The sequence below is a fragment of the Sus scrofa genome, chromosome 1 (assembly GCF_054392235.1).
Source record: "Sus scrofa isolate SSC_HxYL_T2T_F1_AM1 chromosome 1, Sscrofa_HxYL_maternal_Yorkshire_Landrace_v2.0, whole genome shotgun sequence".
NCBI classification, from domain to species: domain Eukaryota; kingdom Metazoa; phylum Chordata; class Mammalia; order Artiodactyla; family Suidae; genus Sus; species Sus scrofa.
In genome coordinates, this window is record NC_139383.1 from 102,288,007 (window position 1) to 102,300,786 (window position 12,780).

Here is a 12,780-nt window from a genome sequence, read left to right on the forward strand (position 1 = left end):
CTGAAAAGGATGGGAAGACTCTACTCCAAGAGCTAAAGGGCTTACACTGCAGTTCACATGTGAGGCCTGCCAAAGGCTCCAGCATCTCCATCTGCCACTAACACATCAAACACCAGAGACCTGCTGGGTCCTTTGTCCCAAGTGGCAGAGAAGTTTACATGACAGCCTGATCCTGTTGTAGAGACTTTTATTTTTCTGTTTCCCACTGAAAACTAGCAGTTTTTTGAGTCACCCAATAACTGGATCAATGCAATACACTGAAATGAAAAATTGTCTCCAGAATCTCCAGAGGCCCGCTGGACATTGTGTGAGAGGGGACAGATGGACGATGTTGTTTTCACCTTAAAAGGAATAGCTGGACGTGACCTGTACAACTATTTTGTAATTTTATGCTCTCTTTTGGGGTGTCCCTCAATGCATCCGAGCTCTGTGCAAGCATCATTTAGATTTCTCTTTATTCACCACTGATGTCAATAATTATCAATGTTCCTCATTGGTTTCTTGGGCCCAACATATTTGTTATGTAATGAATGAAGGACAAACAAAATTAATGGAATATATTTATACTGAAATTGCTTTTTGTGTGGACAGAGCTACATGCTTTTAAAATTGCTTTTCATAATAAAGTGTTACAAGAAAGCAAACTTATTAACACAAAAATATAACAAAAACAACCAAAGGTCATAAGATGATGAAATCTTTCTAAGAGCCGGAAGAATATCAATAAAAGTTTTTTCATATGATGACACACTAAATTTCAATTTATTTCTTACTACTAGCTTACACAAAAGTAAACAAATTGTGGTTTCAAAAAGAGAACTACCTAGAATTCTTCTTTGGTTCTGAAAAAGAAAGTACAAACAATTTCCTAGTCTTCATTACTTTTTGGTATTTTACTGAATGTCTTCATTTTCCTTTATAGTTACATTTAATCATTCAGTATTCATCATGAATCAGACATTATGCTATTTGCAGAAATTATTGTTAGCAAGTAGGCAAGTACTTTATGGAATATGACTATTTATTTAATTCATCAAATTCCCTGTCTGATATTGAAATATGTTTTTATTTAAATCATCCCTCTTTTTGATGGTTAATGAGCCTAAGCTGGTGACATGAACAGCAGAGATTCTTTTTTTTTTCTTTTCACTGCTGCTCCTGTTCCTGTGTCATACAGAAGTTCCCAGGATAGGGGTCCAATTAGAGCTGCAGCTGCAGGTCTCTGCCACAGGCATAGCAGTGCGGGATCTGAGCCACATCTGCAGCCTGTGTTGCAGCTTACTGCAACACCAGGTCCTTAATCCACTGAGCATGGCCAAAGATCAAACTCACATGCTCATGGACATTATAGCAGGATCTTAACCCACTGAGCCACAAGGGAACTCCATAGATAAGGATTCTTAATGCTAAAAGGAAATTTGGAAATGGTATAATATTTGTTACTTCTCCCTTAGTGGTTAAATGTCCCATTCCTTTTATATTCCTAAAGTAGTTACATTATACAGATTTACAGTTAACATATTACCATAAACTATGATATATATATAAAAGTGATCAGAGTAGGTAATAAAAATATTAGATTTTGGTTATGTATAATAAACATATATATAATAAAATATATAATAACATATATTTAACTAATTACAAACATAACACACACATATATGGATGTATGTATATCTATATATCTATGTATTTATGTTTATAGACAGAAGGATGGATAAATGGATAGTCTGGCACAGTCTTTGTCTCAATATATGGTAACTAGTATAAACACGTTGCCTTTTTATCATCATTGCCTGGCTGTCTATCACAGCAGATAAGAACATGGTATGAGAGGTCAGCTGGTTTCTGGTTACTAGTTCATCAATATGTCTGTTTCAGAATATTCTGTTTGTATTTTCACCTATAAAAATGGAGAAAATAACAACAATGCCTACTCCTTTATATTGTTATAAAGATTGCTGCTGAATATCAGTGTATTTTTATTTATTTTATTTCATTGTATTGGTATGAAAGGTTGTGAGTCCATAAACAATTATGAAGGTAGTAAAATTAAACTCCAATTTGCTAGAACTTTTCTAAGAGTCATCCCAGGCAGGGTTTTTCTTTCTTTTGATACCTTTTCTCCCCCCTTTCAGAATCTGTAATTTATAGGGATTATTGTTTTTCCTTATCTCATAGATTTTTTTGATGATAGAACAATGGTCTTTTGACCTTGGCATCAGCTGAATGGACTTGAGGCTCCATGCACATTTTATTGGTCACCTGGCATCACTTACCTTCTACACAATTTCCTAATGGCATTTTTCATTTGGTCATTTTTCAGGGTATAGATTAAGGGGTTTAACATGGGACTTATCATAGTATAAAATACAGCAACTGCTTTATCAATAGGTAAAGTAGCTGTGGGTCTCTGATATACAAATATACAGGGCACAAAGAAAAAGACTACTGCTGTGATGTGGGAGACGCAGGTGGAGAGGGCTTTTTGCCTTGCCTCCAAGTTCTGAGTCCTTAAAGAGTGGAGAATGACTGTATAGGAGCCAATCAAGAGTAGGAAGATTAACAGGCAGATGAAACCACTGTTGGCAGCAACAAAGAGCCCTAGAGTGTGTGTATCAGTGCAGGCAAGATCCATCAAAGGATTCAGATCACACATAAAATGATCTATGACATTAGGACCACAGAAGGGCAATCTGAAGATGGAAGAGGATCTGTACGGTTGCATGAAGAAAGCCTCCCACCCATGACACTCCCACTAGCAGGCCACACAGCTGCCAGTTCATAATTCTTGTATAGTGCAAGGGCTTGCAGATGGCCACATAGCAGTCATAGGCCATTGCAGTAAGTAGGATGACATCTGCACCTCCAAATAAATGTTCCCCAAAGATTTGAGTCATGCATTCATTGAAATGGCTGGTTTTCTTTTCATGGAGTGAATCTACACTGAGTTTAGGGGTATTGATACAGGAATAGTAAGCATCAATAAAAGAGAGATAAGCCAGGAAATAGTACATAGGGAATCCCAATAATGGGCTGGCAGTGATGGTGACCATAGTGAGTATATTTCCTACCATAGAGATGATGTAGATGATCAAAAACACAACAAATATGAATTTCTGCATCTTTGGATTCTGTGTGAGCCCCAGTAGAAAAAACTCTGTCACGTTGTTTCTATTCTCCATGTTTCTCATGTTATGATTAATTACATCACCTGAAAAAAAAGTCACTTTTTATTAGCTCAACTTAAATTCATTAGGCCTCTTCATTTATTAAACAATAGACGCATAGATTCTATTGAACTCTAAATTCCTATAACTTTTTTTGGAGATAGAAGGGTATGATTTCTTGAAGATTCCTCAAATTCTGTCCTGGAGGAACCTGATATATAAAATATAGACATGAGGAATGTAGTGAACACGGAGGCAGGAGATGATCTGGGCAGACTTAATCCTATGAGATAACTCATTGTCCCAGGTGAGGTGATAGACCTCACAGAGTATAGCTAAGCCTAAAACGTGTGGTTTAAAATGCATGCAAAGTCTACAAATTCCAAGCTAAGAATTTTCCCTTTATTCTTAGGAAATTCAGAACTAGGAAAAGTAATTGAGAATATGAGTGGAAGGATTCAGAAGGTTTGAAAAAGAGGCAATATAACATCTAACTTTAGTAAAGATGTTTGTGTCGCTTGGAAGAAGTGGGCTGAGTTTCTGTAAGGAGGTGGAAGTCAGAGAAAGGAATCCCAATACCAGACTATAATACTAGTGGACCTGAAGTGTCACAGGGCATTGGTGATGGGAAAGTAATGAAAGAATACAGGAGTTATTGTAATAGCTTTGGTAAAGTATGTTGTCTAAGTCCCATGACTTTCTAATAGCTTATCGATATACTTTTAATGCTTGTTTACTATATGCATGGCATGAGAGCACCCTGTGTGGGTGGTATGACTGCATCCACATTGCAGATGAGAAACAATCAGAAACAATTGTTAACAGTAATGGTAATAATAATAACTTACAGAACAGTTACCTTGCTCTTGGTGTTTTTGCAGAAAGTGGTTATTTATTTCTCATTACATACTTGTGAGAAAATTACTACAGTCATTTTTGTGCTTGTTTTACACATTGAGAAATAGAAGCAGAAAGGAAGGATCCTCTCCAATATCAATCAGATAATAAAGATCTGAACCATGCTTACTTTTCCCTCCCCATATTTAACCCAAGATCAATTAAATTATTTTACAATAAATAATATTTAACTAATAAATTCCTTTTGACATAACCATAATAAGTATAATTACTTTAATCCAATATCAGAGACATGTATGTATGAAGCAAAATATCAGCAGATTCACAAATACTCATACACACATATACACAGTGTAATATACTGAAATCCCCAAATTTTAATAAATGTGTGGTCCTCTTTCATTGAATGTTCATTTTATCTTTGTCTTTTGCTCACCCTCATTTCTTCTCTCCCCAGTTTCCCTCCAAAGCATAATTCCACAAATCTTTTGCAAAATTTTGAAAATGACAGTCCCAGTGGTGTGGAAAGTTATTTTGAGAACCAGAAGGCCCAGATAGGACTTTCTCCACTTGTATTTTCATAATCTGGGGTATTTCTTGGCCATTTACAGCTTGTTTCCTCTAATATCAAGTGAGAATAATATAGTCCCCTTCACAGTGTGTTAAGATAATATTTGATAAAACATATATGAACATATCCACCATGCATTTCTAGATAAACAAAGGACTTTCACTTATTTTCCTGACTGTCTTTGAACCAATGGGTAGGAAGAATTAATATTTTGAGCAATAATGCAGGGAAACATTTAACTCTGCAATAGACTGTGGAAAAAACATCTCCAATTTTACTTTTAAAGAAGCCACAGAGACTCATATTATGCATAACAGTGGATCCCAGGATAAGTTCTTTATATTCATATTTGGACTAAAGAGGTTATGGTTTATATCATTTAATATTCACATTTATATTCTTTTGTATGTGGATTGTATTTTAATTTTGTTTTCATTCTCATAATTAGTCTCTCTTTTTTTTTTTTGGCTTTTTAGGACCGCACTGTGGCATATGGAAGTTCCAAGGCTAGGGATCAAATCAGACTTGAAGCTGCTGGTCTACACCACAGCCACAGCAATGCCAGATCCAAGCTGTGTCTGAAAACTACACCACAGCTCATGGCAATGCCAGATCCTTAACACACTGAGTGAGGCCAGGGATCGAACCTGCATCCTCATGGAAACTAGTCAGATTAGTTTCCCTGAGCTATGATGGGAACTCCCTCATAATTAGTCTTAATTATTAAAGGAAGTACCCGAGGGCAGAAGCAACATATCTGGTGTTAGAGATCTGAATCCTATAAATTTCATAATCTTCTGTCAAATTAGGCTAAAGATATTGACTATCTTTTGAAGGAAGTAGTGAAGGTCAAATGCTCTATTACTAGGATTGGGTAACAATGATTGATAATATGGAATGTAACAATCTTTAGGAAGCATCAGCACTATTGAGAAACTTACCTTCTGGCTGATGGTCTTAATGCTATTTGGGGGTGTTCAGAAAAAATCCCATGTTCAAATTGACTTCCTCTTGGAATAAGTACCTTTTTCTCTGAAAGATAAGGAACACACAGAAAGAGACTGTTCAGATAATTCAATATAAAATCAATAGTAGAAAAGTAAGGTTTTTCTTAATAAGTCTAAGTCCTTCTGGCATGAAGCATCAAATAGTTTTCACAGAAAACCTGGGAATTGGATTTAGAATGGATTCATTTGGAATGCTCCGGAGAAATGCTGTTCTGTAGACGACTCTGGTCCCATAGGCGGAAGGCAGAGAGTGTGGTCAGAAACATATTCAAATGAGTCATTTCACCTTTGATTAGTCTTGCTCTGTAGATTTAAACAAAAAAGACATTTACCTTCAATGCATGGATATTTAAAGAGGTTTCTACAAATTATCAATTTCCTTATCTTGTACCTGCTGTTTTCTCTCTCCTAGGAATTAATTATATCTTTTGATGGAAAAGGCTTTGTCTTAGAAGCAGCTATTCTGGAGAGACATACTTGAGAAACACTCATTCTTGAGTGGGGAATTGTATTTCCCTGCACTTGCAACCAAAACGTATGAGTCCCCTTTCTCTCTCTGAACCTGGGTTTCTAAGAAAGTGCAATGACATGTAAATAGCAAGGATGGAATTGTTCCTGCATGAGGATCTGAGATATAGTTAAAACTGTGTACTCATGTCATAGAACTTCTGTTTTATCACATATGAAGACATTCTGTAAACCTGTATCCATTGCCTAAGAACCAAAGCAGAGAGGGCAAAACATTAATGGTAGTAGTTATGCCAGTAGTTCTTGATGCTAAAATGTGTCTTTCCCCCCAGTTATCACAAGGCTATGAAAATAAACCAAAATTCTAAAAGGTTCCAGGTAAGTCACCTTGGGACCCTGTGGTGGTCATTATGGAAAACCAGGTAACCTTAAAAATGCGAAGAGATATCCAAAGCACAAGACTGGGGTTCTAGAACCTACAGTCAACTAATCTAGGACCAAAGAGGAAAGAACATAAGGTGAGGGAAATAAAGTCTCTTCAATAAGTAGTGCTGGGAAAACCAGATGGCTACATGTAAAAGAATTAAATTAAAACATTGTCTTACCCCCTACACAAAAATTAACTCAAAATGGATTAAGGACCTAAACATAAGGCCAGGTACTATAAAACTCCTAGAGGAAAATATAGACAGAAAACCCTTTGATATAAATTGCAGCAATATCACATTTGATCCTCCTTCTATCATAATAAAAATAAAAACAGAAATAAATATATGGGGCCTAATTAAACTTACAGGCTTTTGCACACAGCAATGGAAAACAAAACAAAAAAAAAGAAAAAAACAACAACCCACAGAATGGGAGAAAATCTTTGCAAATGAAGTGACTTACAAAGGATTAACCTCCACAATTTATAAGCATCTCATGGAGATTTATATGAAACAAACAAACAAAAAAAATTAAAAATGGGCAGTAGATCTAAATAGACATTTCTCCAAAGAAAACAGACAGATGGCTAAAAAACACATGAAAATATGTTCAACATCACTTATAATTAGAGGAATGCAAGTCAGAACTCAGTACCACCTCATTTTCAGAACGTCCATCACCAAAATGTCTACAAACAATAAAACCTGGCAAGGGCATAGAGAAAAGGGAACCCTGATACACTGTTGGTGGGGATGTAAAGTGGTGCAACCACTATGGAGGACAGTATGGAAATTCCTTAAAAAACTATATATAGAACTACCATTTGAACAGCAATCCCACTTATGGGCATCTATCCAGAAATCCATAATTTGAAGATACATACACACCAATGTTCATTGCAGCACTATTTACAATAGACAAGACATGGAAGCAACCTAAATGTCCCTTGACAGAGGAATGGATAAAGAAGATGTGGTAAGTGTATACAATACAATATTATATAAAAGCGTGAAATAATGTCATTTGCAGCAACATGGACAGACCTGGAGATTATACTAAGTGAAGTAAATAAGACAAGGGAAAGACAAATATCATATGATATCACTTATATGTTGAATATAATAAAAATAATTAGAAACATTTATAGAACAGAAAAAAACCACAGATTTCAAAACCAATCTTACAATTACCATGGTGAAATCATTGGGGGAAGGGAAGAGTTGGAAGGGTGGGAACACCATATAAACACTACTGTATAGAAGAGATGATTAGTGAGAACCTAATGTATAACAGGAAAATTTACTCAATAGTTTGTAATAACCTATATGGAAAAAAGAATGGATATGTACGTATGTGTGTGTGTGACTGATTCACTTTGCTGTATTACTGAAACTAATACAACATTGTAAATCACCTGTACTGCAATAAAATTAAATAAACAAAAGACTAGGGATCTAAATTCAAACATAAGAGTTGTTCCACATTCTTTTCAATTGGTGTTATTTTTATTTCTTTTAGTCATTCTATGAGGTATGCAGTGGCAAATTACTGAAGTTTATAATTTACTTTCCCTGATGACTAATAATGTTGAACATTTTAAAATGTTATTGTCCATTTGTGTATCCTTTTTTTTTGAAAGTTTCTTTTCAACTGCTTTACACAATTTAAAAGTAGGAATTCTGGGTTTCCTATTACTAATTTGTATGAGCTACTTATATATTCTAGGTATATTTATTTTTTCATATGCTTTATATTTATAACAAATGTAAAATATATTTATATAGCAAATGTATGCATATATGTATTTATCCTATGTAAATATATTTGTGTATACACACACACACACACATTCTTCTAATCTGTGGATAGCTTCTTTATTTTTAAAAAAATTATGCTCTCTGATTAGGAGAAGATTAAAATTACTGCCAAGTTTCTTTCTTTTAGTTTTTCCTACAGTTTGTCCTTATTGTGTCATGACTAAAATATTGATCTACCTCAGGCCAAAAATATTTCTTCTATAATTTTTCTAAGTTTAGGCTTAACATTTAGTTTTCTGACTCACTTTGTGTTAATTTTTGTGTATAGTTTGAAGTGGTTCCTGGAGTTCATTTTTTTATGATCACATATGGATATTCAATTGATTCAGCATTTATTGAGAAGTCTATTATTCCTTCATTGGATTAAATTGATATATTTGTAAAGAAATTCATACTTTTAGATCAATTTATTAATATTCTGTTATGCTTTAGTATCACACAGCCTGGCTTATGGGAGTTTTATATTAAATCTCTTTTTCCATTATGGTTTATTATAGGATATGAATATAGTTCCCTATGCTATACAGTGTAACTTTGTTGTTTATGTCTTTTATATATAGTAGTATGTATATGTTAATCCCAAACTCCTAATTTTCCTTCCTTCACTCCTTTTCCTCTTTAATAAACATACAATTGTTTTCTGTGTCTCTGAGTATGCTTCTGCTGTGTAAATAAATTCTTTTGTATACTTTTTAGATTCCACAAATAAGTGATACCATATATTTGTCCTTTTCTGTGTGACTAACTTCACATAGTATGATAATCTCTAAATCCATCAATGTTGCTGCAAAAGGCATTATATCATTGTTTATGTCTGAGTAAATTCCATTATGTATGTATACTACATCTTCTATACCCATTCATCTTTCCATCATATTTAGGTTGCTTCCATGTCTTAACTCTTTTTAATGGTGCTGCTATGAACAGGGGTGTGCATCTATCTTTTTGAATTATATTTTTCTTGGGATATAATATAATCCTGGGGTGGGATTGCTGGATCACATGGCAACTCTATATTTAATTTTTCAAGACACCTCCATACTGTTTTTCATAGCAGCTGTGCCAGTTTACTTTCCTGCAAATGTGTAAAAGGGTTTCCTTTTTCTCACACCTACCCCAGAATTTATTATTTGTAGAATTTTTGATGGCCATTCTTACATGTGTGAGATGGTACCTTGTTGAAATTTTGATTTGTATTTCTGTAATAACTAGTGTTGTCAAGCCCCTTTTCATGTATTTTTTGGCCATCTGTCTGTCTTTGGAGAAATGTATGTTTAGGCCTCGGCCCATTTATTAATTGGGTTTTTTTGATTGTTCTTGTTATTGATTCATATGAACTACTTGTATATTTTGGAAATTAGATCACTGTCAGTCACATCATTTGCAAATATTTTCTCCCAGCCCGTAGGGTGTATTTTAATTTTGTATATGGTTTCCTTTACTGTACAAAGGGTTATAAGTTTGAGTAGGTCCTTTTTTTTTGCTTTTTTCCCTTGATTTAGGAGACAGATCAATAATATTGTAATAATTTATGTCAAATAGTGTCTTGCTTATATTTTTCTCTGATTTTTAAAGGATCTGGTCTTATATTTGTGTCTTTAATCCATTTTAGATTATTTTTGTATATGATATTAGACAACTTACTGATTTTATTCCTTTACATGGGGTTGTCCATTTTCTAATGCCACTTATAGAAGAGACTATATTTTGTCATTGTATATTCTTGCCTGCTTTGTCATAGATTAATTGGTCATGGGTGTGTGGGTTTACTTCTGGATTCACTATTCTGTTCCATTGATCCATATGTCTGTTTTTGTGTGAATACTACACTACTTTGATAACTGTACTTTGTAGTATTGTCTAAAGCCTGGGAGGGTTATGCTTATAGCTTTGTTCTTTCTTAGGATTGCTTTGGCAATTCTGGGTCTTTCATGGTTCCATATAAAATTTAAAAGTCTTTGTCCTAGTTCTGTGAAAAATATCATGGGTAACTGAGAGGTATGATATTAAATCTATAGATCACTTTGAGGAGTATGGCCATTTTAACAGTATTAATTCCTCCAAGCCAATAAAATGGTATATATACATTTTTCCATTTCTTTACATCATCTTCAGTTTTCTTTACCAATATTTAAACATCTAAGCATATGGCTTTCACCTCCTTAGTCAGGTTTATACCTTAGTATTTTATTTTTTACTGTGATGTAAAAGGGATTTTTTTTTTAATTTCCCACTCTGATATTCCATTGTTGGTGTAAAGAAATGCAACCATATTCTGGATATTAATCTTGTATTCCTGCTACCTTGCTGAATTTATCAGTTCTAGTAGTTTTGTGTGGAGTTGTTAGAGGATTTCTATATATAGTGCAATGTCACTGGCATATAATGACAATTTTACCTCTCCTATTATAATTTGTATACATTTTATTACTTTTTTCTTTTGTGATTGGTGTGGTAAGGACATCCAATTCTATGTTTAATAGAAGAGGTAAAAATTGGCATTTTTTTCCAGATTTTAGCAGGAATTCTTTCAGCTTTTCACCTTTAAGTATCATGTTGGCTGTGAGTCTATCTATCATAAATAATTTTTATTATGTTGAGATATGTTCCCTCCATACCCACTTTGATAAGAGTTTTAGTCATGAGTAAATGTTGCATTTCATCAAATGCATTTTATACACTGTGGCTTCACAGCATATCCAAGGTTACAATATATGAGATCATCAGAATTATGAAACTGCTTGCACAAAGGGCCCCACTATTAAATGTCACCAGTAGGTCCATCACATAAATATCTATGCAGGTGAGTTTCAGTGAGGGCTGCACATCATAGCAATAGTGATCAATCCAACTGGATCCACAGAAGGGCAGTCTCAAGGCCAGGATAATCTGAGCCATAGAATGTATAAAAGACCCTATCCATGTAAGAACAATCAGGATGATGCAGACCTGGAGCCTCATGATGGGTAATTCAAAGGCTTGCAAATGAGGATGAAGATCTCCATGTAGCCAAATAAGTGCCATGCAAATACCTGAGTCAGGCACTCATTGTAAGATAATGATTTTCTTTCAGACAGAGCATCCACAATGAATCTAGGGGCTATGGAAGTTGAAAAGCAGGCATCAACCAAGGACAAATAAAATAGGAAGAAACATGGGACTCCCAAGTGTTTGGGTAGGCTTGATGGTCACAATAATAAGCAAATGGGTACCAGGATTCCCACATAGAAAATGAGGATTACAAACACCATTTTTTTTGCTTCTTAGGATCCTAACAGTATGAACTGAGTGATACTGTTGTTTTGCTGCATTGTTTCACTTGATGAGGAGAAAGCACTGACTAGATAAACTGTTCAAAAGAGAAAAGAAAGAAAAATCATGATATGCACACTAGGTTGGTGGCCTAACATATATATATTTGAACATGGAAATACCACTTTCTAATGGGTACTCATTTATCTACTGTGTCCCACTTTTATCTGAATAAGATGGAAATCATAAAACTTACTCAACCTTTTTCCCTGTTGTATATGTATATAATTATATAAGAAATAGAAAAATAATGAAAAAGTCAATGATTCTTTAGAAAATAAATACTAATTTTTTTATTTGGCATGAGAGAATAATTTTTCCAGCTGGATGTTTTCTTTAGCTTTTATCAAGGACATATCAATATTAGTTGACATTCTTCTAGTCGCAGAAGCAGAGAAAATTTTTCCATGATTTACTCAGTGTGATTTGACATCTTGAACAGAGAACACAGTGATAAATACTCTTCAAGTAAAAATTATATTGAGTTATGATTGTCTAAACATTTCAGAATGTCTCTCATAATATAACCTACATACATACACACACATAGGATAGAAGGTGGGCTGTAGAAAAGGAAATAATAAACATAAAATTTTATATATGAATGCCAAACCAGTGTTCCAGCCCATAATGAGATTTATTTGAATCTATTGCTTTAATTTTATGCCTTTTGACCGTACTTCTCAAAACTTTCTAGGTGTTTACTATTTTAAGTTCAGCTCCTGTTATTAATAGGAGCCCCTATTTAAATTATATTATATTGCCCAAAGTTAAATTTGTCCCCTTATTTGTTATTTTTCTTCAATGTATTTTCTTATGACACAGGGACTCACTAAAGGAAATAATAGGAGAACAAGCTCCAATTCATATCTGGAACTTTTCAGTAGAATTCTTGTGAAATGCATCTTTAGTGCCTTGTACTCTCCATGTAAGAGAGGTAAAAAAAATAAAAAGACAAAATTTATTCATACATAGCTATATGCAAAAAGCTGGACAGACTGTTTTATGTGCCCTTATATTCTCCAAATTGTCTCAGAGTCAATAACAAATTGTAATTGCCAAACTGGTAAATTCTATCTACAACTCAAAGCAGACAAAAACATAATTTTCAAGTATAAATGGATTTCACTTATTGATCTTAGAAA

The 12,780-nt window shown here is 34.1% G+C and overlaps 1 pseudogene; it reads right to left on the reverse strand.

Annotated features, from left to right (window-relative positions):
- Positions 1–2,257: 2,257 nt before the first annotated feature.
- LOC110259456 (olfactory receptor 4C46-like) lies at positions 2,258–3,188 on the reverse strand (annotated as a pseudogene).
- Positions 3,189–12,780: the final 9,592 nt, after the last annotated feature.